We start from the raw sequence: 27,838 nt of genomic DNA, 5'->3' as shown, positions 1-27,838 counted from the left end.
GTCAGTCCTCCTAGATGAACACCAAAAATCACATTACACTCCATAAAGAAGATCATAGGGAGCTAATCAAAATCTCTGGCCAATATTTCTGGTTCGAGAAACACCACTTGGTCACTTAGCACATAGCTATTTTTTAGTTTTTGCTTTACAAAATGATAACTACATTCCCCAACATTACAATATTAACTTTGTTTCTTAAGTACTTTTACTGAGATTCCGATGATAACACCAAACAACAACTGTCCAGTCACTGAACTGCTGGTACAGTTGCATGAACAACCCTCTGAAATACACAACATTTGACAAAGGGATACAGGTGTCCAAACAAATGTTCCACAAAATGAACAAAAATTAAACCTTACAACTTGGAAAGCTGATACTATGGTCTCTCATTGGTACTTCATCAGGGCAAACAGAAACATTTTTATGATCGTTGATAAATACTTTCTGATGACTAATATTTTTGCAGCATATTTCCAGTTGTAAGTTAACTCCTGTTCTTGACTTTGATTATATAATGATCTACATAAAATCATGCTCTATTTGAAAATGAGATTTCATAATGAACATGTCTCAAAATATATTTGGTTAAGTTTGGAATTAAACATAAAAATCATTGGATTAGTGCATTCAGTGTTACAATAGTACAAACAGGAAAGTAGATCTAATTGGCACAATCCCAGTTCTCGTTTATTGTCTATTGTTCTTGTATGGATTCAATTGAGACAGACTAAATGCATAAACAAAAGTCTGGAGTGAATTCTGTTTCAGAAAACTATGGGACTTCTCTCTCCTGAAGGTATATATACTTTTAGTACTGCACAGGGAATTAATACCAAGTGCAAGCCAATCAATTTGTGAATAACTGGGCAAGTCAGGGAGCATCTGTGGAAAGCAGAGCAGCATTAGCATTTAAGTTTGATGACAGTTGTTATATATTAGTTTTCTGAAGTCTCACTCACTACCTCTCATTTACCCAGTCCAGCAGTTACATCTTTGAGGACTCAGCCAGCTCAACTAAGTGGAAGTGCTACCAATCTGCTATCAGAGAGGATCACAGATGTCCTTAGCCCAAAAGCATAAAAACAGAGAAAACCTACAGCACAATACAGGCCCTTTGACCTGAAAAGCTGTGCCAAACCTGTCTTTCACCTTAGAAATTATCTAAGGTTACCCAGAGACCTCCATTTTTATGAACTTAATGGCCCTGTCCAGGAGTCTCTAAAAAGACCCTATCGTATCTGCCTCCACCACTGTCACCAGCAGCCTAGTGCACGCATTCACCATTTTCTGTGGAAAAACCTTATCCCTGATATCTCCGCTGTACTTACTTCCAAGCACCTTAAAACTGTGCCCTCTCATGCTAGCCATTCGAGCCTGGGAAAAAGCCTCTGTCTATCCACACCATCAATGCCTCTCATCATCTTATACACCTCTGTCAGCTCACCTCTCATCCTCTGTCACTCCAAGGAAAAAAGGCCAAGTTCACTCAACCTATTCTCATAAGACATGCTCCCCAATCCAGGCAACATCCTTGTAAATCTCCTCCTCACCCTTTCTATGGTTTCCACATCCTTCCTGTAGTGAGGTGACCAGAATTGAGCACAGTGCTCCAAGTGGGGTCTGACCAGGGTCCTATATAGCTGCAACATTACCTCTTGGCTCTTAAACTCAATACCATGATTGATGTAGGGCAATGCACCATATGCCTTCTTAACCATAGAGTCAACCTGCGTAGCAGCTTTAAGTGTCCTATGGACTCCAACCACAAGACCTCTCTGATCCTCCAGACTGTCAAGAGTCAGTCATTAATGCTATATTCTGCCATCATATTTGACCTACCAAAATGAACCATCTCACACTTACCTGGGTTGAAAGGTCCATCTGGCACCTTTCTTCCAAATGTATGGTTCAACTTGCAAGGACAGTGATTCATTAGCCAAGGGAAGAAAACAAATAGCTAGCACAAAATATCCTTGCTCATTTTTGACCCGAGACTTTATGGGATCTCAGGTCTCTTTTTTTTAGCATGGCTGTATAGCTCTGTACCACACAGTCTGACTGGTCTATGTTGTCATTGAGGAGAGACATAAAGAGGACCTCATAGTTCATGAAGCACAGAGATTAAGAGTTATCATGGAGACACATTTCTGACATCAATCCTGTACAGCACCTTGCTTAATTAGTTTGTGTGACAGCTCTTCCATTTTAGATATTAGACTTCAAATGTTTGTGAGTAGAACTGGGCAATAACAATTTTACAATGTCCAGATTTGGAGCCTAGGTTGTCTGAGCAGGCCAGTTTTAGTCTTTGTTTCAATGCAGCAATTATGGTACAACTGAGTAATTGCTCGGCCATTTCAGAGGGTGTGGCCAGAAGATTAAGGAATTAGCGCCATATGCACATCAGTCTGAATAAGAGTGCTGGGTTTCCTCTCCTTAAGGACCAGACAGCTATATGAACCAGATTACTTAATTTTATGACAATCAATCATTAGTAATAACTGTTTTCACTTAATTCCAGATGATTAACTAAATGTAAATTCCACTAGTTTGCTAGTGCAGCAACGTAACAGCTGTTACTCATCATTTCTTCTTTTACGTCGTCTAAAGTTCGTATCCTTCAAACCTAGAATACTGTGTCATTTTATTCCAACTCAAGGATATATTTAGTTATTTTTACATACTGGAAACTGGTGCTTAATGGTTGGCAAAAGACACTGAATCCATTCTTCTTTGATGTCTTTAAAAGCAGATCCCATTAGGTGAAAGGTCACTCCTCTTTTATAGTGCAACACTCAGCCCACTTGTGGTAACCTACTACTGTTTTCATGAGGATATATTAACGTCCAAAGGCTAAATTCATTTAATCTGTAACTCTATGGAAACAAAAGAGATATTGTCTCTTTCAGGAAAAAAGCAAATCTATTACTGGAATATTACATCACTCTAAATTTTTAACTTGCCTCCTAAAACTAACAAAACACCACCATTATCATACCAGTCAACAGAACAGAAAGAATCTCATTGTCCTCTGACTGAAACAACCATTTGCTGCAGCACTCACTGACTAATCTTGATAACTTGAAGTACTACTGCTATCAAGAACTATGGTTATTGCATCTTTCAGCAAGATTGCTTTGTTTCTGAGAGACAATTTTCTGTTAAAGTTATAGAAGCACAAACAAATCTACAGCAACTAATTGCTACAAAAGTCATCTATTAAAGTGTAAATCTTCATATCAGTTTCAATGTCCCTCAAGTTTCTGATACTAACCTACAATGAGAACAGAAGAGTATACTAGGACAGAACTTGGTAATCCTAAACAATGTAAAGCTACAAAATGAGACAACAAACATGACAAATACAGGAAGCAACATCCTTTAGGTTGCACTAAGTGATCCTACAACAGACTAAAGTTTCACAATTTGCATCATATGTAGTCATTAATTGCTTTATTGTCCTTGCAAATTATGGGTGGCTATTCCATAAATGTACTAACTAAATGTAATAACTAAATATATCCTTGAGTTGGAATAAAATGACACAGTTCATTACATATATGTATTCTAGGTTTGAAGGATACAAATTTTAGACGATGTAAAGGAAGAAATGATGAGTAACAGCTGTTACATTGCTGCACTATCAATGATGGTGCAAGTCCAGTGTAAAGAAACAAAACAGAAGCTTATATGATGAATTTTAGCCAGATTCAGTAACCCATCTACCTTTCATTTGAGCTTTCCACCTTCAAAGACCTAACTGATTTAACTCAATTAGCTCCAAAACATGAAGACATGGCTGAATAAGTGTGCGGCACAGTACTGTATTGGTTAGCACAACATTTTACAGTACCAGTGACACGGGTTCAATTCCTGCAGCTGCCTGTAAGGTGTTTGTATGTTCTCCTGTGACTGTTGATGCTCCAGTTCCCTCCCACAATCCAAGTATGTACTGGTTGGTAGGTTAATTGGCTATTGTAAATTCTCCCATGATTGAATCGGGGGATTGCTGGGTGGCATGGCTCAAAGGGCCAGAAGGGCCTATTCCGCCCTGTATCGCATAACGAACAAAGCAATGCTTAAACTTTCCAGCAGATAAAACACACAATATACTTAATTTCCTAATAAGCTGCAATACTGTAATCTACCTGACCACATCGAAAATTTCCTTACCATGTTTTCCATAGTTTTAAAAAAAGTGTAATATAGCCACTTAGTGTAGCAACAATCCACAGGCAAAAATCACTAAACCTCCCACATACAGATTTTGGTTACTACTGGGGCCACTTGGATCAAGGTCTTATTATAGCCTTATTTGAGAAAAAAAAACACATACACAAATTTTAGAACAGTAATGGAACTAATGGGATATACATATCTTATTGTTGCCATTTTTAAATGAACAACTCCCTCTTAATGTAATTCAAAGTTATGACATACAAAAACAAGACCACTTCATGAGGATTATATAGAAATGATAACAGAATTTTATTTGGAAAAATACAGTAGGATATTTATGTTTATAAACTTAAAAGAATGTTTTCGGGTTACCATATAATTACACCAGTCAGTATTATAATTACGGTAGACGCAGCTATTTAGTTCCCAAATTTGCCAAAGCTTATTCGTCCTAGTCTCATTTCAGTTTAATCAGATTGTAGTTTCTTAAAAAGTTGCTCATGCAGGAGATCTGAAAAAACAGACAATGTTGGGAATATTCAGCAAGAAAGGCAGCAGCTGTGGAGAAAGATACAGAGTTAATGTTGAAACATGCAGATTTAAAAATTGCAGGGAAAGGCTTGTGGAGAGAACAGAGGGAATGCAAACACAGATTCTAGAAATCCAGAGCAACATGCACACAATGCTGGAAGAAGTCAGCAGGTCAGGCAGCATCTGTGGAGGGAAATAAATAGTTGACACTTCAGGCCAGAATAAGAAAATGGGGGGAAGGTAAGGAGTAATAAATGGCAGGTGATAGGTGAAATCAGGTGAGGCAGAATGTGGGTGGGGGAAGGGAATGAACTGAGGTGCTGGGAGGTGATAGCTGTAAGGTAAAGAGCTGAAAAGGAAAGAATCTGATAGGAGGACAGTGAACCATGGAAGGAGAAGGGACACCTGAGCTGATGGGCAGGTGAGAAGATGAGAAGGGATTAGAGGGGATCAAGAGAAAAGGTGGTGGTGGGGAGGGGGGATTAGAAATTGCAGGAAGTTAGAGAAATCAATGATCATGCCATCAGGTTGAAGTCTACTCAATTGGAATATGAGGTGATGCTCCCCCAACCTGAAAATAGACTCATTGTGACCATAAAGGAGCCATGGACTAACGTGTTGGAATGAGAATGAGAAGTTGAGTTGAAATGGGTGACCACAAGGAAATTCCACCTTCTGATGCAGATGGAGCAAAGGAACTTAACAAAGTAGTCCCCCAACCTATGTCGGGTCTCATTGATGTAGAGGAGGCTTCACCTGAAGCAATGCATACAGTGGACTACCCTGACAGACTCGTAGTTTGAGTGTCTTCCCACCTGGAAGGACTGTGGTGAGTGAGGAGGTGTAGGGGCAGGCATAACACTTGTCCCATTTCCAAGGATAAGTGCCTAAGGGAGATCAGTGGGGAGGAACGATATCAAAGCATGTGTAAGAGGAGTTTTCTAAGAATTGCCACCTGGTCTCAGCAAAGTAGAGGTCAGTAACCAGACTACAACAGCACTTCCCTTATCTGTGGGTTTGATTATGAAGTTGGAATGTGTCCAGGTGGTAATCAAGTGAATCCATATGTTGTACTTCCCACAATATAGAAGATAATTTAATCCATCTGATTTTTGCTGGCTCTGAAGAGCAAGCTGTCCACTGTCATTCCCCATAACCTACCAGTAGTCTGTTCTTTCATGTGCTCATCTCTCCCTGTTAAATTCTCCTGCTACCCAACTACACAATGGGTAATTTACAGAAGTAACCAAGCAGCACCTAGGAAAACCTATGTGGTCACAAGGAGAATATACAAAACACTCAAGGTCAGAATCAACCTCGAAGCCCCGATGCTGTGTGGATGCAGTTTTAACCACTGCACCACCATCCCAAGTTAATACCAACTGAGAGGGGATGGGAACAATGGGATGCAGAATAGGGAGAAACTGGAAATCTGAAACAAAAGACGATGCTGAAGTTACATGAAAGGCGAGAATGCATCTGTAGAGAAAGAAAACAGTTTATGCTACAGGTTAATAGCTAGACATCAGAACTGGCCAGTTAAGAATTAGGAGCAAAAGGCCATCTACTCCTTTGAGCTGTTCTGCCATTTATCATGATCATGGCTGATTATCAACCTTAGCAGTATTCCCCATGATTCCTCTGAGATCCAGAAACCTTTGGACTTCTGCTATGAATGAAACCAATAGCTGGGTTGTGTGTAAATTTCCAAAGGTTCATCACCCTCTAAGTGAAAAAATTGCACCTGATCTTAGTCCCAAATGGCTTTCCTCATATCCTGAGTCCATAACCATAGCCTCAGTCTTTCCAAAACGCTTTACCTCTTAGCACTGGAAAAATATTGCAAGTTTCAACGAGATTCTTCTAAATTCCATGAAATATAGGTCTATTTACATCAATCTCTCATCATATGACAAGCCGACCAATCCAGAAATCTTCTGTTGCACTCCTATGGCAAATATATCTTCTTTCTTAAGAAAAAGAGACCAAACGTACACACAATACCCCAGATGCAATCTCACCAAGGCTCTATATAATTGCAAGATCTATCCAATCCTGTACTTACGTAATCGCACAATAGCTAAAATGCCACTAGTCTCCAAATATTTTGTTCCACATAAAACTGTTACGTTCAGTGACTTAAGTACAAGGACAGCTAGATCCCTTTACCCAAACTTTGACCTTTTAAAAAAATACTCTGCTTTCTCCTGCGTTATATTCCATCTATCACATTCTTGGCCACTCACTTAATTTGAGGATTTTATATTCTTTATCACTATTCAAAAACGCTTCAGGCTTTGTGGGTAGGAAACATGATATTGAGTCTGATTGGTATGGTGCCACGCTAGTCACAACTTTGCCAATCTGAGAATAAATGTATCATGAGCAGGTGAGCTGTTATTGCCAGGAATAGAAGAAACAGGGAGTAGTGATTGAATGGTTCCTCTGGAATACGAAAGAGTACTTGTTCAGGGCCACAACATTTTTTCCTGATCCATTATGTTTTTCAACTTTTTCCTGCATTAGCGTAGGACTGAAAATTATCATTACACTTGCTCCAATCTTCCATCTTACCCTTGCTTTACTCACATGTGACTCTTCCCTTCCTTTTTTTGACCATGATTTCTCAAACTTAAAGGCTAAGATCCACTACAAGATCACAGATGTCCACAGCTGCTTCTTGACCTTGCTTTCTATAATAATTGGTTCCATTCCCCATTTCTCCAGCTCCACCATACCTTTTGATGATTAGACCTTCCTATGAGTGCTTCTCAGATGTCCTTCCCTTTACTGTAGTTGAAAGAACTCTCAAAATGCTCCATTTCCCACACTCCCCTCCCAAATTTTCTTGTTGCACCAGAACAAGGATAGGACTCATTGACCTTCCCCCTCCCTCTTAACTACCCTCCATATTTAACTGATCACCCTCTGTAATGTCTGCTGCACTCAAAAGGATGCCACAATCTCACACATTTCCCCTATTTTTTCCTTTCACGACTCCCTGGTTCTTTGTTTCATTTTAACCAACAACCGCTCCTCTATTCACTACACTTTCTCATGCAACATCCATTCTTTTGATCTTTTTGCTTTTCACAATTTCACAATTGAGGAACCAGTGTTTTGTCCAGATGAAGTTGCCTCTTCAAGAGTGGAGAAACCAAATACAGAATGGGTGAATACATTGTAGAACACCTCTATTCAGTCAAAGCGACTTTGAGTTTACAATGAAAAGAAAAAAACTCCAGATACTAGAAATCTAAAATTAAAACAAAAGATGTTGGAAATATTCAACAGGTCAGACAGTATCTATGGGAAGAGAAACAGCTGATGTTTTAGATATATAATTCTTCATCAGAGTAATTGATTATTATTGTCACATGTACTGAGATACAGTGGAGAAAGATAATTTTGTATGCTCACCAGGTCAATTCAAAACATATGTACATTGACATAGTACAAAGGGAATAATAATAATAATAATAAAACAGAGTATAGCGCTATATAAAAAAGGATCTAGTGTTTCCTGGCGCATATGACGTATAAACTCTTCTTGGGCTTTTAGCTGGGTACAGGTACTGATTATGATCAACATTCCGATGAAAAACTCCACCATCTTCATCAGGGCTGATACCTGGGTATGTCTAGTCTGGTGGTCTTTATAGCCTGTAATCTGCCCCTCTTGATTGCCTAGTCTTCATCCAGTCAGGTTTCCTTTCTCTCACATTGTTTACAATTGAATCCCAGTTCTTATTTAGAGCGAAACCTTCGCCTTTGTTAAAATTACAGTGTTGTAGTTACAAAGAAAATGCATTGCAGGTAAACAATAAGGTGCTACGATGAGGTAAATTGTGAGGTCAAGGGATCGTCTTTATCGCACAAGAGGTCTGTTCAATTTGTGACAGAACTGGCCAAATTTGATGTAAAGTCAGTCTTATAATTGTCTCAGCTCAGGTCTTCTCAGATTCAATTCAACTTGGGTATTTTTACCACACTCGTCTACAGTTTTAGCTGTGTTTTGTCCTTCTCTCCCATTTTATAACCATATAACAATCACAGCACGTAAACAGGCCATCTCGGCCCTCCTAGTCCGTGCCGAACTCTTAATCTCACCTAGTCCCACCTACCCGCACTCAGCCCATAACTCTCCACTCCTTTCCTGTCCATATACCTATCCAATTTTACCTTAAATGACACAACTGAACTGGCCTCTATTACTTCTACAGGAAGCTCATTCCACATTTTCATTTATCTATTTTTATATATATATTCCAGGAAGATCAGAAACACACTAGCATAGATGGCATCAAGAGTACCTGCATTATTTGAATTCTTTTGGAGTCTACCTTACCAACATTCTTCTGTTCATTGCACCTTTCCCACTTCCCTATAACTTGAAACCTGCTGGTTTTCAATTTTGTAGTTTTTAAAAAAATGTCTTCAACCTGAAATGTTAAATGTGTGCCTGTGGCTGCCTGTCCTGTTGAGAATCTCGTGGTTTCTACTTTCACATAAGATTTTAAAATGCTGGAAAATGCATGGTTCAATCCTTAAATCAATTCCATTTTCTTTATCAATTAGGCTCAGCCTATGATTGCAACATAGATGTGAATACTTCTGTGGCTTGGAAGCATTCTGTGAAATAAGATTGGATAGCTCATGTTATGTTTTCCAACTCCAAAATATAAAACTAATTGAAATAAAAACACTGAGCCAGGAAATAACTCATATATTTTTGTTTTTGCTTTTAAGCAAGGGGTACATTTATCACTTGGTACCATGATGACATATGCTACTCACATATTTCTATATACAGTATAACCCATAATAAATTATTTAAACAACAAAGAATGCATAATCAAATACATTTACACTATTACTCAAATATTACTGAAATACTAAATATACAATGCTCCTCCCTGCTTAGCTATGGACTCCAACTCAATATAGAATGTATCTCAACTACCTACACAGTACACTATATAATACAACTACTATACAGACATCCACAACATTGTAAATTCTAAATTGTCCCATTCAAACCTAAAGATTTAATTTCTGTGGAGGCTTTCTTACTGTTGTGAAGTAATGTCTTTCTAGTTTGTGGCTGTGAAACAATCTCAGGTTTTGGGGCCTCCACCATGGTGGCTGTAGGAATTGACTCTGGAACTGTAAGAAGTAGTTCTGACAGCTCTGCACACCTTTCTCCTCCTTTCTCCAAGATGCTCCATCAACATTTCCATGATTAGCTGTTTTCTTAAATTCAATGTTGTAATTGTGCCCTCCAAGAAACAAGGCCCATCTCTGCATTTACGCTGCTGCTGTTAGTGGAGCACCCTTCTGTGGATTGAAAATGCACACTAGAGGTTGATAATCAGTAATGAGGGTAAAGTCTGTCCCATACAAATATTGGTTGAAACATTCTACATCCAAAACTAAATTCACTAAATCTCTGCCAATATGTGCATATTTTTTCTCTGCTGCAGTTGGGGAATGTGATGCAAAATCTAGGTGGTATTCACTTCCATCACTCATAACGTGGGACAAGTCTGCACCTATACCATAGGCCGAGGTGTCACAGGCAAGCTTCACTGGACGATGCGGATTATAATGTATGTTGTCTAACGTCACCATTTCCTTGACCTTTGTGAAAGTCACCTCACACCACTTTGTCCATTGCTATTTCTTCTTGATCTGTAGTAATGAGTTCAAGGGGTAAAGATACCCATTATTGTAATTGAGAAATCCTAAAAAGGACCTCAACTGTAACATGTTATTTGGCTTTGGGGCAGCTACCACTCCTTGAATTTTCTGAGCACACTTGCGTAATTCTTGTGCGTTGATGGTGTGACTACAGTAAGAAGTGCTTGGTTTAAAGAATTCACACTTGCTGCATCATGTTCAGAGCCCATAATCTTCTGATCTTTTTAACACTGTCTTAACATTTTGGAGATGTTCCCTGTCATTGTGAATGATGTCATTCAGTTAACACTGAGTGCTTGGGCAGCTTTGCAACACCTGGTCCATAGCTTTCTGTCAGATTGCAAATGTAAATGCCATTCCAAAATTAAGTTTGTAGCGATAAAGCCTTTTTGGTGAGAAATTTCCAGTTCCATCTGAATGTAAGCTTCAGCTAAGTCCACTTTGCTGAAGTGTTTTCCCCACAAAGAAGTTTGCAAAGATCCTCCATCCTGGGCAGAAGTCATTGATCCACTTTCAGTACTGGGATGATGGTGACCTTAAAGTTACCACAGATCTTGACAGAACCATTCTACTTGGCTACTAGAACCATGGGCTCCACTCAACTTTGGAAAGAATTCCCTCAGCCTCCATGAATTCTAGCTCACCAGCTATTTTATCTGATGGTATAAGGAACCAACAGGTTTTGCAAAACTTAGGTAGGGCATTTTCATTTAACACACTTTTACCCTTGATATGTTTGAGTTCTCCAATATCATCCCTGAACAACTCTTGTAGCATCATCTTAATTCTTAATTCGCTTTCAGTTGACTCTTTTGCAGCTGGGTCATGCAAATGGTGGATGGATTTCCAATCAAGTTGTAGTTGTCATAGATACTCAGGACCCCACAATGCTGGCTTCCTGTTTTTATCACATATTGTACAAGCTCAATGTGGCATGTTGGTTTATGTATTTCACTGTTACAAATGTCATTCCCACAGGAGTTATCTTTTCCCCAGTATAATTTCTTAGCTGGATATCTGCAAACTTCAGCTCAGAATGTTTGAAACGCCGCTCTAACTCAAGGTGTATAAGATGATGAGAGGCATTGATCGTGTGGATAGTCAGAGGCTTTTACCCAGGGCTGGGGAGTAGGTACAAAGGAGATGTCAGGGGTAAGTATTTTACTCAGAGAATGGTGAGTGCGTGAAATGGGTTGTCAGCAACTGTGGTGGAGACGGATACAATAGGGTCTTTTAAGAGACTTTTAGATAGGTACGTGGCGCTTAGAAAAATAGAGGGCTATAGGTAAGCCTAGTAATTTCTAAGGTAGGGACATGTTCGGCACAACTTTGTGGGCCAAAGGGCCTGTATTGTGCTGTAGGTTTTCTATGTTTCTATGAATAACTAAAACAGCCGAGATAGTGTTCAATTTCATTTTAATTAATATATTGTTCACTTTTGGTCCGATTCATATTGCTTGTCCCTGGTTGGTTTTCACATTGTAAGTTTAAGGGCTACCCAGGTCTCTCCCCTTCCACCACCACCACTCTGCAACCCTGTCTCCCTCAGATCCCATTGTCAGCTCCTGGACCCTCAGAGGCTCCATCTTCCTCTCGCCCCAACCCTCCCCTCTCCACTGACACTACCAGCCTCCCTCCCCCCTCTGATCCCAGCTCTCATCCATGCTGGGTCTTCACCAAACCCTCCAATCTTCAACTCTCTGAGGCAGAGTGCTCTGTCCTCAGTAAAGGCCTTTCCTTTGTCCCCCTTTGCCCATACTTCAGCGAGTTCCACGTGCACCATGATGCTGAACTCTTCTTCCTCCAGCTCCCTCTTCGAGCCTACTTCTTCAGCAAGGACTCGCTCACCCCCACCGATGACCCCTTCTCCCATCTTCAACCCTCCTCCTCTTCATGGACACCCCGCTCTGGTCTTCTGCCTGCTCTGGATCTCTTTATTACTAACTGCCGACGGGACATCAACCCACTTGACTTCACCGCACCTTGTTCCAATTCCAAGCTCACTCTTCCTAAATGCTCTGCTCTCCACTCCCTCTGCACCAATCCCAACCTTACTACAAAATCCGCTGATAAGGAGGGCACTGTTGTAGTCTGGTGTACTGACCTCTACCTTGCCGAAGCACAGTGACAACTCGCTGATACCTCCTCTTATTTACCCCTCGATCATGATCCCACTAAGCAGCACCAGGCCATTATCTCCCACACCATCACCAACCTTATCAGCTCTGAGGATCTCCCATCCACTGCCACCAATCTCACAGTTCCCACACACTGCACTTCCCGTTTCTACCTCCTACCCAAGATCCACAAACCTGCCTGTCCAGGTAGACCCATTGTCTCAGCTTGCTCCTGTCCCACCAAACTAATTTCTGCATATCTTGACACTGTTTTATCCCTTGTTCAATCCCTTCCCACCTATGTTCGCGACACTTCTCACGCTTCGAATTTTTTCAATGATTTTAAGTTCCCTGGCTCCTACCGCCTTATTTTCACCATGGATGTCCAGTCCCTATACGCCTCCATCCCCCACCAGAAAGGTCTCAAAGCTCTCCACTTCTTTTTGGATTCCAGACTTAACCAGTTCCCCTCTACCATCACTCTCCTCCATCTAGCAGAATTAATCCTTACTCTTAATAATTTCTCCTTTGGCTCCTCCCAATTCCTTCAAACCAAAGGTGCAGCCATGGGCACCCATATGGGTCCCAGCTATGCCTGCCTTTTTGTTGGCTTTGTGGAACAGTCCATGTTCCAAGCCTATACTGGTATTCGTCCCCCATTTTTCCTTCGCTGCATCGATGATTGGCGCTGCTGAACTCATTGACTTCATTAACATTGCCCCCAACTTTCACCCTGCCCTCAAATTTACCTGGTCCATTTCTGACACCTCTCTCCCCTTTCTTGATCTTTCTGGGTCTATCTCTGGAGACAGCTTATCTACTGATATCTGCTATAAGCCTACAGACTCTCACAGCTACCTGGACTATTCTTCTTCCCATCCTGACTCTTGCAAAAATGCCATCCCCTTCTCGCAATTCCTCTGTCTCTGCCGCATCTGCTCTCAGGATGAAGCTTTTCATTCCAGGACGAAGGAGATGTCATCCTTTTTTAAACAAAGGGGCTTCTCTTCCTCCACCATCAACTCTGCTCTCAAACGCATCTCTCCCATTTCATGCACATCTGCTCTCACCCCATCCTCCTGGCCACACCACTAGGATAGGGTTCCCCTTGTCCTCACCTACCACCCCACCAGCCTTCGGGTCCAACATATAATTCTCCATTAACTTCTGCCACCTCCAACCGGATCCCACCACCAAGCACATCTTTCCCTCCCCTCCCTCCCCTTCTGCTTTCCGCAGGGATCGCTCCCTATGCGACTCCCTTGTCCATTCGTTCCCCCCATCCCTTCCCACTGATCTTCCTCCTGGCACTTATCCTTATAAGCAGAACAAGTGCTACACCTGCCCTTACTCTTCTTCCCTCACCACCATTCAGGGCCCCAGACAGTCTTTCCAGGTGAGGCATCACTTCACCTGTGAGTTGACTGGTGTGGTATACTGCGTCTGGTGCTCCCGGTGTCGCCTCTTATATATTGGTGAGACCCGACGCAGACTGGGAGACCGTTTCACTGAAAACCTACGCTCTGCCAGCCAGAGAAAGCAGGATCTCCCAGTGGCTACACATTTTAATTCCACGTCCCATTCCCATTCTGATATGTCTATCCATGGCCTCCTCTACTGTCAAGATGAAGCCACACTCAGGTTGAAGGAACACCACCTTATATACCGGCTGGGTAGCCTCCAACCTGATGGCATGAACATTGACTTCTCTGACTTCCGTTAATGCCCCTCCCCTTCTTACCCCATCCCTTTTTATTTATTACCCCACCTTTCTTTTCTCTCTCTGTCCTTCTCACAATCACTCTGCCTGTTCTCCATCTTCCTCTGGTGCTCCCCTCCCCCTTTCTTTCTCCCCAGGCCTCCTGTCCCATGATCCTTTCCCTTCTCCAGCTCTGTATCCCTTTTGCCAATCAACTTTCCAGCTCTTAGCTTCATCCCTCCTCCTCTTGTCTTCTCCTATCATTTTGGATCTCACCCTCTCCCTCCCACTTTCATATCTTTTACTATCTCTTCTTTCAGTTAGTCCTGACAAAGGGTCTTGGCCCGAAATGTTGACTGTACTTCTTCCTATAGATGTTGCCTGGCCTGCTGAGTTCCACCAGCATTTTATGTGTGTTTCTATGTCACTCACATCATTATCAGATTTTTCATCAACAGCATACAGATTAGTGCTCTTTTTGAAACTGTAACTTCACTTGTTATCTTTTTCTCTTCCCTGTGCAGTCCATTTATTTTTGTCCGCCTGACATGCTCTTTGTGTGTGTCCTACTTAGTTGAATTTTCTGCAATTTTACCTTTAAATCTGCATTGTTCTGGGGCACATGAGGCCCTGCCACAACGTTACATATGTTTTTTTGCCAGGCTTCGTTCGATTTAGACACTGCAGTCTTGTTCAAGTTCATTTTCATTCCTGACTGCAACTCAATTGCATCTTCGTCTGCAGTTTCCATAAATACAGCTATTTCAATTGGTCTTTTAAATGTAAGTTGTGCTTTAGCTAGGGGCTGTTTTGAATACTTTATTGTAACATTCTACAAGCTAAACAAAATCTCGGCGCACCATTATTAAGCTGATTACTGAACTGACAATGCTCAGACAATCTCTTCAATTCAGCCACATACAGCGAAATGGGCTCCCCTTCCTTTTGATTCCACTTATGAAACCTGAAGCATTCTGCAATCAACAAATGTTTTGGTATTAAATGTTCCTGCATAACTTACACGATATCAGCAAAGCTCATTTCAGCCTGTTTCATCGGAGCTGTCAAACTTCTAAGTAAACTGTATACCTTTAAAGCAAATACACTAGCAAATTAGGCACTAGTTCCTCAGTGGCTATTCCATTTGCTTTTAAATACTGCTTAATTCGCTCAGTATACTATAACTTGTTAACTCTTGTGGAATCAAGCACGTCTATCTTTCTGATACGGCCAGCCATTTCTACATTTTTAAAAGATTTATGATTATTATCACCCGTTATTCACTGTTCATGTACCCATGAATTTCAAGATTCAAGATTCAACTACATTTATTGTCAAAGAATGTATGAATTACACAACTTTGAGATTTGCTTACTCATAGGTAGCCACAATGCAAGCACAAATCCAAAAGAACCCAATTTAAAGAAAAAAGATTAGAAATAAAGACCAACAGTCAATGTGCAAGAGAAAAAAAAGTACAAGTTATGCAAACAATTGAAGCAAACAACAATACTCTGAACCAAAAACGAGTCCCCAGATCCAAACCCTGGTGCAGCCCAGAACAGGCCCAAAGCCTTGCATATCAGTTCATCATATCAACAGGCATGGTGTACAGCAGCAGGGGCAGCCTTCACAGCTACAGGGCCATTGAGACGACAATTGCAGAGAATGAGTGAAATTGGCTCTCGTCCAAACCAACACACTGTCTTTCAGTCTATCTGAGCTACATTTAAATTGACCCAACAACAGAACAGTGAAAGGCTATGGCGTCCTGGAGAGGAATGAACATCACACAGTGAGTGAAATCTGCTCTTGCCTCTGATCTGGGTTGGCATTTAAATTGTCTAAATGGTGCACTGCACCTCACATTTGTGTTTTCTGGCTTTTTAAAAAAAACTCTAATGTCTCTTCCCTTCTGAAGAACATGTGTCATTGAGACAAATAGCAGCTTCCGGCCCACCTAGTCCACGCTGAAACCATTTATATTGCCTGCTTCCATCAACCTGCACCAGGACCACAGCACCCCATACCCTACCATCCACGTACCTATCCAAATTTCTCTTAAGCATTGAAAATGAGCTAGTATGCACCAACACTTGTGACGGCAGTTCATTCCACATTCATATAACCCTTGAGAGAAGACGTTTACCCTCATATTTCCCTTAAAATTTTCACAATACACCCTCAACCCATGACCTTTGGTTGTAGTCCCACCCTATCTCAATGGAAAAAACTTGCTTGCATTTACCCTTCTCTAATGGAAGGTGGGAGAAGAAAGGAAGTCCAGTCTAGGCAGAGTCTTTGATTATGCTGGAAGAAGTACAAACAGAGTCCATATAGGGGAGGCTGTTTTCCATGATGTACTGAGCTGTGTCCACCAGTCTCCACAGTTTCTTTAAGTCACAGACAGAGCATTTGCAATACCAAACAATGATACACTTGGATAGGATTCTGCAGCGTGACAATAAAAAAAATGTTGAGAACCAAGGAGGAAATGCCAATTTTCTTTAGTCTCTTGAGGAAGTAAAGGCATTGATGAGCTTTCTTGGCCATGGTGTCAACATGGCTGGACCACAATATACAATGAGTGATGTTCACTACTAGGAACTTGAAGTTCTCAACTCTTTTGACCTCAGCACTATTGATGTAAACAAGACGTGCACTGTCCTATTTACTGAAGTCTATGACCAGGTCTTGTTTTTAAAGTTTCCTTGTCTCAAATTATTCAAACTAGAACAATTTCAAACACAACAAAACATCTAAATATAGATACAACTGATGAGAAAATGAGTGATTTGGATTTTAGTCAAATAGCTTTAATGCTTTTAATTTATCCTAATTTGTTACAGCTACTGTTTCTTATCAAAAATTTTCAGCATGAAAAAGGAGATTCTGAATAGAATCCACAAATTGATATGTTTACCTTAAGGTATGATGTAATACATTACAACTTACAGTGCAACATCAATTAAAGAAGGAAAAAGACACGGATTCATTGCAGGCAAGCTTTAGGGTCATCAGGCCTGTGCCTTTCCTTGAAACAGTTGCCTGATTTGTTCCAGCCCTTGCACTTTCCATATTGTAAGATAATTTGTATTCTACAATTATTTATCCAACTTATTTTGAAATGTAACATTATATCTGCCTTACTTTTCAGGAAATGCATTTTAGATTGCAACACCTAATTGTTCTGTGAAAATCCCTTTATATTTCACTTCTGGTTCTCCTGCCAAATATATTAAATCTGCTCCCTTCGGTTAGTGACCCTTCCGCCACTTGAAACAGTTTCTCCTTATTCACTCTGTCAACAAGCCTTCAAAAATTTGAATCTCTTTACCAAGTTGCTCTTCTATGGTCTAAAGAGAATGAGTCCATTTCTAGCAATCTTGTTACAACCAAATTCATTTGTCTCTGGTACTTTTCTGGTGCATCTTTTCCAAACTCTTAAGACCTTGACATCTTTCAGTGCCTTTAATTAACCACAATGTATCAGCTGAAAACGTGGCAATTTATAAAGATTTAACATTCTTTACTTTGTACTCGGCCTCAAGGTTTCTATATGACTTTTAGTAGTTTCCTGTTTGTTCTGCTTGCCGTCGAGAACTTCCACATGTAAAAGCCTTAATCTTCTTGAACAGTCACTAAAATTTAACTGCAGTGGATCCCGGTTAATATGGTAGCTGTGTAGAACGAGCTTCTAGTAGAAGTTGTAGAGGCAGGTTCGATTTTGTCATTTAAAAAAAATTGGATAGGTATATGGACAGGAAAGGAATGGAGGGTTATGGGCTGAGTGCAGGTCGGTGGGACTAGGTGAGGGTAAGCATTTGGCATGGACTAGAAGGGCCGAGGTGGCCCGTTTCCGTGCTGTAATTGTTATATGGTTATATGTCTCAATTAACCATATCGGGACCATATATTTTGTCTCAATTATGTGGCTGCCCCAATTAGCCAAAGTTTCATGGAAATAGTTAAAAAGGTATAAAAAGACAAACTATTATTTTACTGAGTAACACATTTTAAAATGTGTTGAAACGAAATACATACTACGGTATCATAAAACTCTGTATTAGTTTCTAATAGTTATTGATGGAAAAATTCATACAACATATGCTGCCGTGTATGGGATGTCAAAGGAGGGGTAGCACCTCTGGTGAAGGGACTTGTTGTGTCCATTCTGGGGCATTCACTCACCTTTGGACCCCACCGGAAACTCACTTGTGGCTCCAAGTAGCTGCTTGTGTACGATTGCAGCCACGCACCTTTGACAGGCAGGCCAAACCAGATGGAGCCAGGGGGCCTCATACTCTAGTGAAAAAGGGAGATGCCTGTCCCAGCATGTGAAGTCAACTCTGGTGGACCAACAGTGAGATCCTACAGCCAAGAAGGCAGTTTGGCAATATTTCATGCAGAGCAAAGAACATGATAGGGCAAGGAAGAAGTGATGGTTATCCACTACAACCAAGGAAGTCGACTTGTACCAGTGACATCTTTTTTAGTCTGCAATTTTCTCAACATTGTGTGAATTTTTTTTAATAATTTGTGCATTTTAACACATAGTTACATTTATTTCCTGCTAATATGATCTTCGCATCTCTGGTTTTGCTGTATTTTTCTTCCTTGTATTAATCTATCCATTCGATTTTCCAATTAATTATGAACATGATGCGTATCATAGGCTTCTGTTTTGTTTAATTTTATCTCGTATTTCTTTAATTACTTAGTGAGCTCTGGCTTCTCGTTCTCTTTTTTTTCTTCTGAAAGAACATAACCAGCCTGTATCCAAATAGTTTCTCTCTGAAAGCCGGCCATTATTCACTTAAAACATACATATCAGACACATCCTCTTACCTCTCTCTCTGGTCCTTGACTTCACCAGCAAACAACAGGGCACTGTGTCCCACAGAATCATAGATCTTATTTCCTCAGAAGACCTTCCCTCCATAGCTTTCAACCTCAGTGCCCAGTTTCACACAAAATGCATCTACCTCCACAGACAAGACTATTTGAACAGGTACCTTGACTTAGTGTGCTCATAACCCAGCAAAATTATTTTTTCCTACCTTGACTCCATCCCTTCTCACTTCACCCAGTTCCTTCCCCTTCAGAATCAGAATCAGGTTTATTATCACCAGCATGTGTTGTGAAATTTATTAACTTAGTTCAATGCAATACACAATATAGAAAAAAACTTATAATAATAAATAAATCAATCAATCAATTACAGAGTATGTATATTGAATAGATTTTAAATCATGCGAAAACATGAATAAGTCAAGTCAACTTTTATTGTCATTTCGACCATAACTGCTGGTACAGTACATAGTAAAAATGAGACGTTTTTCAGGACCATGGTTTACACGACACAGTACAAAAAACTAGACTGAACTATGTAATAAAAAACACAGAGAAAGCTATACTAGACTACAGACCTACACTGGACTGCATAAAGTGCACAAAAACAGTGCAGGCATTACAATGAATAATAAACAGGGCAGTAGAGCAAGGTGTCAGTCCAGGCTTCGGGTATTGAGGAGTCTGATAGCTTGGAGGAAGAAACTGTTACATAGTCTGGTAGTGAGAGCCCGAATGCTTTGGAGGCTTTTCCCAGACAGCAGAAGGGAGAAGAGATTGTATGAGGGGTGCATGGGGTCCTTCATAATGCTGTTTCCTTTGCGGATGCAGCATGTAGTCTAAACGTCCGTGATGGCAGGAAGAGAGACCCCAATGATCTTCTCAGCTGACCTAGCTGCGGGGTCTTGTGATCTCAGATGGTGCAATTTCCAAACCAGGCAGTGATGCAGCTGCTCAGTATGCTCTCAGTACAACCCTGTAGAATGTGATGAGGATGGGGGGTGGGAGGTGGACTTTCCTAGGCCTTCACAGAAAGTAGAGACGCTGCTGGGCTTTCTTTGCTATGGAGCTGGTGTTGAGGGACCAGGTGAGATTCTCCGTCAGGTGAACACCAAGAAATTTGGTGCTCTTTACGATCTCTACCGAGGAGTCGTTAATGTTCAGCGGGGAGTGGTCTCTCTGTGCCCTCCAGAAGTCAACAACCATCTCTTTTGTTTTGTTCACATTAAGAGACAGGTTGTTGGCTTTGCGCCAGTCCGTTAGCCGCTGCACCTCCTCTCTGTAAACTGACTCGTCGTTCTTGCTGGTTGTGTCATCGGCGAACTTGATGATATGGTTCGATCTGTGTGTTGCAGCACAATTGTGGGTCAGCAGAGTGAACAGCAGTGGACTGAGCATGCAACCCTGGGGGGCCCCTGTGCTCAGTGTGATGGTGTTGGAGATGCTAACTCCTGATCCGGCCGGACTGAGGTCTCCTGGTCAGGAAGTCTAGGATCCAGTTACAGAGGGAGGTGTTCAGGCCCAATAGGCTCAGCTTTTCAATCAGTTTCTGAGGGATGATTGTGTTGAACGCTGAACTAAAGTCTATGAACAGCATCTGAACGTATGTGTCTTTTTTATCCAGGTGGAGGGTGGTGGCAATGCCATCATCTGTTGAGTGGTTGGGACAGTACGCAAACTGCAGGGGGTCCAGTGAGGGGGGCAGCAGGGTCTTGATATGCCTCATGACGAGCCTGTCGAAAAACTTCATGATGATGGATGTAAGTGCAACGGGACAGTAGTCATTTAGCCAGGACACTGAAGACTTCTTCAGTGCGAGGATGATGGTGGCAGCCTTGAAGCATGTTGGAACGGTGGCGCTGCTCAGGGAGATGTTGATGATGTCAGTGAGAACATCTGCTAGCTGGTCTGCACATCCTCTGAGCACTCTACCAGGGACGTTGTCTGGTCCAGCAGCCTTCCGTGGGTTGACACTGCACAGGGTTCTTCTCACGTCGGCCACGGAGAGACACAGCACCTGGTCATTTGTAGGAGGGGTGGACTTACTCACCGCCACGTCATTTTCTGCCTCAAACCAGGCGTAGAAGTTATTCAGCGCATTTGGGAGGGAGGCATCACCTGCACAGTCAGGTGATGTTGTCCTGTAATCGGTGATGCCCTTCCACATGCGCCGCATGTTGCTGCTGTCCTGGAAGTAACGGTGGATTAGCTGGGCATGTGCACACTTTGCCCCTCTGATGGCTCGGGACAGTTTGGCCCTTGCTGTTGTTAAAGGTGCCTTGTCGCCTGATCTGAAGGCGGAATCACAGGACCTCAGCAGCGCATGCACCTCTGCGGTCATCCATGGCTTCTGGTTGGCACGTATAGTGATGATCTTGGACAGAGTAACATCATCAATGCACTTGCTGATGTAGCTGGTTACTGATGCTGTGTACTCCTCTAAGTTGGTAGAGTCACCATCGGTTGCAGCCTCCCTGAACATGTGCCAGTCAGTGTGCTCAAAGCAGTCTTGAAGAGCAGAGATGGCTCCCGCTGGCCAGGTTTTCACCTGCTTCTGAACTGGTCTAGAGCGCCTGACGAGCGGTCTGTATGCTGGGATTAGCATTACAGAGATGTGGTCTGAGTAACTGAGGTGGGGGCGGGACTCTGCCCGGTATGCATCAGGAATGTTTGTGTAAACCAGATCCAATGTGTTCTCCCCCCTCTTTGCAAAGTCCACATACTGATGGAATTTGGGGAGCACTGACTTAAGGTTCATGTGGATAAAATCACCGGCGACAATAAACAGACCATCAGGGTGTGCGCTCTGCAGTTCGCTAATAGCCCCTTATAGTTCACAGAGCGCCTCCTTAGCATTAGCGCTGGGGGGGAATGTAGACACCGAATATAAGGACAGAGGTGAATTCCCGTGGCAAATAAAATGGTCTGCATCGAACTGCTACAAACTCCACTAACGATGAGCAGTGTCTGGAAACCAGCACAGAGTTCTTACACCATTCCGTGTCGATGTAAACACAGACACCGCCACAACGAGTCTTACTGGAGACAGCTGCATCTCTGTCCGAATGAAACAAAGCTAGCCTGTCTAGCTGGATGGCAGCATCTGAAATCACATCAGCGAGCCATGTCTCTGTGAAGACAAACGCGGAGCAAACTCTGTACTCCCGCCGAGTATTACGTTGGAGTTGGATGTAGTCCATTTTATTGTCCAGGGAGTGGACATTGGAGAGCAGAATGGATGGGAGAGCTGGCTGGCTAGGGTCTGCTTTTAGCCTGGCATGGATCCCTGCCCGTTTACCTCGCTTCTGCTTCCTCACACATCGCTTTCAACGTCTCCATCTCCGGCTCCCAGCATCAGGCAAGTCCGAGGATTGTTGGCCCATTCCCCTCAGCAAGCCGACGTCATGTAATTCAGCCAGCAGATCTTTGTGAAGGTTTGTTTTTGGGCGATCTCTGTATTGTAGTAATACCTGGCGATGGTAGATAGCCGCTCTGTTATCCATGTGCCCTAATTGAAGATTGTGTATCAAACTTAAAATAGAAAATTAAAGTAACACCATGTCTGAAAGGCAGCTGCTGCCGTGCCGCGCCGCCTCATGGGAATAATATATATTAAAACCGTGAGGCAGTGTTCAAGGGTTCAATGTCCATTTAGGAATCCGATGGCAGAGGGGAAGAAGCTGTTCCTGAATCGCTAAGTCTGTGCCTTCAGGCTTCTGTATCTCCTACCTGATGGTAACAGTGAGAAAAGGGAATGCCCTGGGTGCTAGAGGTCCTTAATAATGGACGCTGCCTTTCTGAGACATGCTCCTTTAAGACATCCTGGGTACTTTGTAGGCTAGTACCCAAGATGGAGCCCACTAAATTTACAACCCTCTGCAGCTTCTTTCAGTCTTGTGCAGTAGCCCCCCACACCCCATACCAGACAGTGATGCAGCCTGCCAAAATGCTCTCCAGGTACATATATAGAAGTTTTTGAGTGTATTTGTTAACTCTTCAACCTCCTAATAAAGTACAGTCACTGTCTTTCTTTCTTTTTAACTGCATCGATATGCTCAGACCAGGTTAAATCCTGAGAAATCCTGACACCCAGGAACTTGAAACTGCTCACTCTCTCCACTTCTGATCCCTCTATGAGGAATGGAATGTAATCCTTTGTATTACCCTTCCTGAAGTTCACAATCAGCTCTTTCATCTTACTGATGTTGAGTGCAAGGTTGCTGCTGTGACACCACTCCACTAGTTTGCATTTCTCACTCCTGTATGCCCTCTCGTCACCATCTGAAATTCTACCAACAATGGTTGTATCATCAGCAAATTTATAGATGGTGTTTGAGCTATGCATAGCCACACAGTCATGTGTATATAGAGTAGAGCAGTGGGCTAAGCACACGCCCCTGAGGTGCCCCATTGTTGATTGTCAGCGAGGAGGGTATATTATTACCAATCCAAACAGTCTCTGGTCTTCCAGTTAGGAAGCCTAGGATCCAATTGCAGAGTTAGGTACAGAACCTAGGTCTCTGTAACTTCTCAAACAGGATTGTGGGAATGATGGTATTAGATGCTGAGCTATAGTCAACAAACAGCAAACAAACATAGGTGTCTGTATTGTCCAGGTGGTCTAAGTCTGTGAGGAGAGCCATTGGAATTGCATCTGCCGTTGACCTATTGTGGCAATAGGCAAATTGCAATGGGTCCAGGTCCTTGCTGAGGCAGGATTTCAGTCTAGTCATGACCAACCTCTCAAAGCATTTCATCACTGTAGATGTGAGTCCTACCAGGCAATAGCCCACATTATTCTTCTTAGGCACTGGTATAATTGTTGCCTTTTTGAAGCAAGTAGGAACTTCTGCGCGTAGCAGTGAGAGAGTGAAAATGTCCTTGAATACTCTCGCTAGTTGGTTGGCAAAGGTTTTCAGAGCCTTAGCAGGTACTCCATTGGGACCTTTCGCTTTGCAAGGGTTCACTCTCTTTAAAGACACCCTAATATCAGCCTCTGAGACAGAGATCAGAGTCATCAACTGCAGCAGGGAACTTCACAGCTGTAGTTATATTCTCCCTTTCAAAGTAGGCATAAAAGGCATTGAGTTCATCTGGTAGTGAAACATTGCTGCCATTCATGCTATTGGATTTCACTTTGTAGGAAGTAATGCCTTGCAAACCCTGTCAGAGTTGTCGTACTTCCGACGTTGCCTACAACTTTGCTTGAAATTGTCTCTTTGCCCTTGAAGTAGCCCTTCGCAAATCATACCTGGTTTTCTGGTAGAGGCCTGGGCCACCAGACTTGAATGCCACAGATCTAGCCTTTAGCAGATGATATACCTCCTGCTTCATCCACGGCTTTTGGATTGGGGAAAAAGTAAGAATATACAATGTTCTTCCAGCAGATTTTTTACAGTAAATGTACTATCAATCTTCAGTCAATTATCACCTACTATTTGTTTTTTCAGCTCACCTCAGAATCTGTCCTGTGGCAGTCCGTGACGGCTTATAATGCCCTCCATCATTTTTGAGTTTTCAATTGCCTCAGTCTAACCAGTTCATCTTCACTCCATTGTACGATCCCATTACACCTTGAGCCCACAGCTGGAGTGTAAGAGTGCTCTTTGTTTCATCCTCAAAATAGAAACCTAACCAAATCTTTCCAAACTAATAGACTTATTTGGCAGACTGGACTTTTCTTCAACAGTTCTCATGAAGGGTCCAGGAACTGAAACACAAACTCTGTTTCTTTTCCAAATGCTGCCTGACTAGCTGAGTGTTTCTGGCATTTTCTGAATTTACTCCACAATAACTGTTCAACTACTAATGTGGTAGAATGGAAACTCAATAGGTCATTATCTTGTTTCCAATGTTTCTATGAAATAGGTTCCACAATTTGTTAATACAGGTTTCCCCCGCAATCCGAAGGTACAGCGTTCCTATGAAACTGTTTGTAATCCGAAATGTCGTAAAGCGAAGAAGCAATTACCATTAATTTATATGGGAAAATTTTTTGAGCATTCCCAGACCCAAAAAAAACCTACCAAATCAAAGCAAATAACACATAAAACCTAAAATAACACTAACATATAGTAAAAGCAGGAATGATATAATAAATTTACACCCTATATAAAAGTAGAAATATTGTAGGTATGGTGTAGTTCCACTTATCAAACTCAGGAAGGCAGCGAACCAAAATCAATTTGGAGAAAAAAAATCAGCACGTACACGTATGCGCAGACAACTGCCCACACAAGTCCTCACAGTCATTGAAGTCTTTCTTAGGGTAAACACATGTATAAAGCGGGTGTCTTTTCTCCGTAAAAGCGAAAATCCTCTTTGGTTAGCGAAAACAGGTACTAATGTAACAGCAAGTTATCGTAAATCGAATGTTTGAAAAGCAGGGGCCACCTGTATACTGCTGACTTTGCACTTCATTTGTCTGTTATTAAAACGCATTTTGCCAATAACTTACAGACAGACAGACATACTTTATCGATCCCGAGGGAAATGGGGTTTCATTACCATCGCACCAACCAAGAATAGTGTAGAAATATAGCAATATAAAACCATAAATAATAAAATAATAATAAATAAATTATTCCAAATGGAAATAAGTCCAGGACCAGCCTATTGACTCAGGGTGTCTGACACTCCGAGGAAGCAGTTGTAAAGTTTGATGGCCACAGGCAGGAATGACTTCCTATGATGCTCAGTGTTGCATCTGAGATTACAAAATGCAATCTCAGAAAAAATCCAAAGCAGCTTGATTATATGCTGTTTGGCCTTTTAAAACTCACTAATTTTCCTCAAAGAACTGTTGATACTGGAACTGGGAGCCATCCACTGGCCATCTTGGTTCTCCGCTCTGTATGCAGGGTTGACCCAAAACACTGACAACTCCTTTCCTTCGACAGATGCTGCTTGATATTACAAGTTCTTCCAGCAGACTTTTTAATTTTCCCTTTTAAAAAAAACTCTTTTTGTGCATTTCCTTCTGCTATTCTCAGTATTTATTTCCTTGGTTAATTTATGAATTGGGCACAATGCTCATAAGATCCTGCATGGGATGTTGACATTGTTGTACTATTACCTTTTGTTGTTCCAAAAATCTACAGTACAAACACAGTACAGATGAACAATCAGATTACGTTATCATCCAATGTTTCTCATTGAATTGTCTTTATTTCTTACATCGTTCACATACTTGAAGAGTAAAAATCTTTATGTTACCTTTCTGTCTAAGTGTGTAATCATAGTAATTTATAATAAATAGAACAGTCAATGCAACATAGAAATACACAGAAAGTACTACCAATCTCTAGTCAATTATCACCTACCAATTGCTTTTTCAGCTTATCTCATAATCCGTCCTGGTATGGAATGTTAATGATAAGCAAATTTAGGCATGTATTTTTTGTTCCAGGCTATGCTCATTGGACATAGAATATCGGATTATAGAATTTTATATTTCACCATGAGCTACAAAAAGATTCGAAGACCAAAAACTACATTAAAAATTAACTATGGTTCACAATATCTGCTTAGAATATTCAGTATTAATTCAGTATTAATTATCTTGCCAAAAAGAAAAGCATTTTTGCCCAATGATCCAAAATTATTTAAATCAACCTTCTGTTAACACCTAGAATTTCCATACACTAATACTGATAATATAATTGGAGTTATTTTTAGCACCAGTCCTTTGAATGACATCTTTAGATGGATAGAGCTATATAGATGCAGCCACTACTTTCCTAATTTGGTTATTCATTTATGTCAGTTGGGCAAAGTGGTTGCCTTAGGCAATGACTCACTGCACTCAATAGGCAAGTTTGAGTTTCAAATGAGAAATTAAAATCTGAGCCATTGGCTGCTTTGAACAAATACAACATATTCATGACCTGCATCATGATTTCTCAGTAAAACCTATCAGCACGAGACAATTTCTGCATTTAAGCAAAACTAGTAAAAAATTCCTTACAGATTAAAAAACTACAGTATCCACTGTTGGCAGAAATTCACCATCTTCTCTGTGCCTGACAATATGACACACTACAGGAAGGATTTATGGAATTAAAGATGTATTGTCAAATTCAGCATGTACTTTGCAGTCATAGAACTTGGTTTATACACTGATTAGCTAAATAAACCCTTTAATAATCAATATTTGCAAATGAAATGCTTTGATCATCAGATATGACCTACTGAGGGGAAGGTCTAAAGTTATTAGGACACACAGTAAAGTTCAATTAGAAGTTTAAGAGTTCCTGAGTGAGCTATTGTTAATGCACTGGACAAGTGTACCACCCATCTTTAGTGATAAATTATGAATACAGAGAAATATGGAATTACTCACACACCCAATCTGCCCATTGAAAACAGGGTGTAGACACAGGATACAATATTCACCCAGATAAATACTCTACTTTCTTTTATTTGACAGGAAACAAGAATAATACACAGAGGCAAGCATGAGCCAGAAATTCTACTGGCTATTGAATTATGGGTTCAGCATTTGAAATGTTTCCTCATTAGTTGTGTTTTTAATTTCACTATTTTAACTTCTTTGATTAGCTAAAAGCGCACATCTCTCCCTATCATCAGGTCCTATTTCTGCCATCTGCTGAGAAACAAACTGGTCTCTACATACTAATATGAGCCAAATCATTTAAGCTTGACAATGAATCCATTATAATGGTTGACTCTTTCCTCCAAAATGGTCCAGCAAGCTATTCATTTCAAGGCGCACAAGAAACAGGAAATAAATATGGGA

The 27,838-nt window shown here is 41.3% G+C and overlaps 1 protein-coding gene across 5 annotated transcripts in view; it reads right to left on the bottom strand.

Annotated features, from left to right (window-relative positions):
• Positions 1 to 27,838, bottom strand: part of babam2 (BRISC and BRCA1 A complex member 2) — a 178,571-nt gene that overhangs the window by 118,771 nt on the left and 31,962 nt on the right. The gene's annotated exons all lie outside the window — the stretch shown is intronic.

This window comes from Hypanus sabinus, chromosome 10, assembly GCF_030144855.1.
Source record: "Hypanus sabinus isolate sHypSab1 chromosome 10, sHypSab1.hap1, whole genome shotgun sequence".
In the NCBI taxonomy this organism is placed as follows: Eukaryota; Metazoa; Chordata; class Chondrichthyes; order Myliobatiformes; family Dasyatidae; genus Hypanus; species Hypanus sabinus.
Note: the sequence above shows the minus strand (reverse complement) of the source record. Positions and strands in the feature narration are given on the sequence as shown.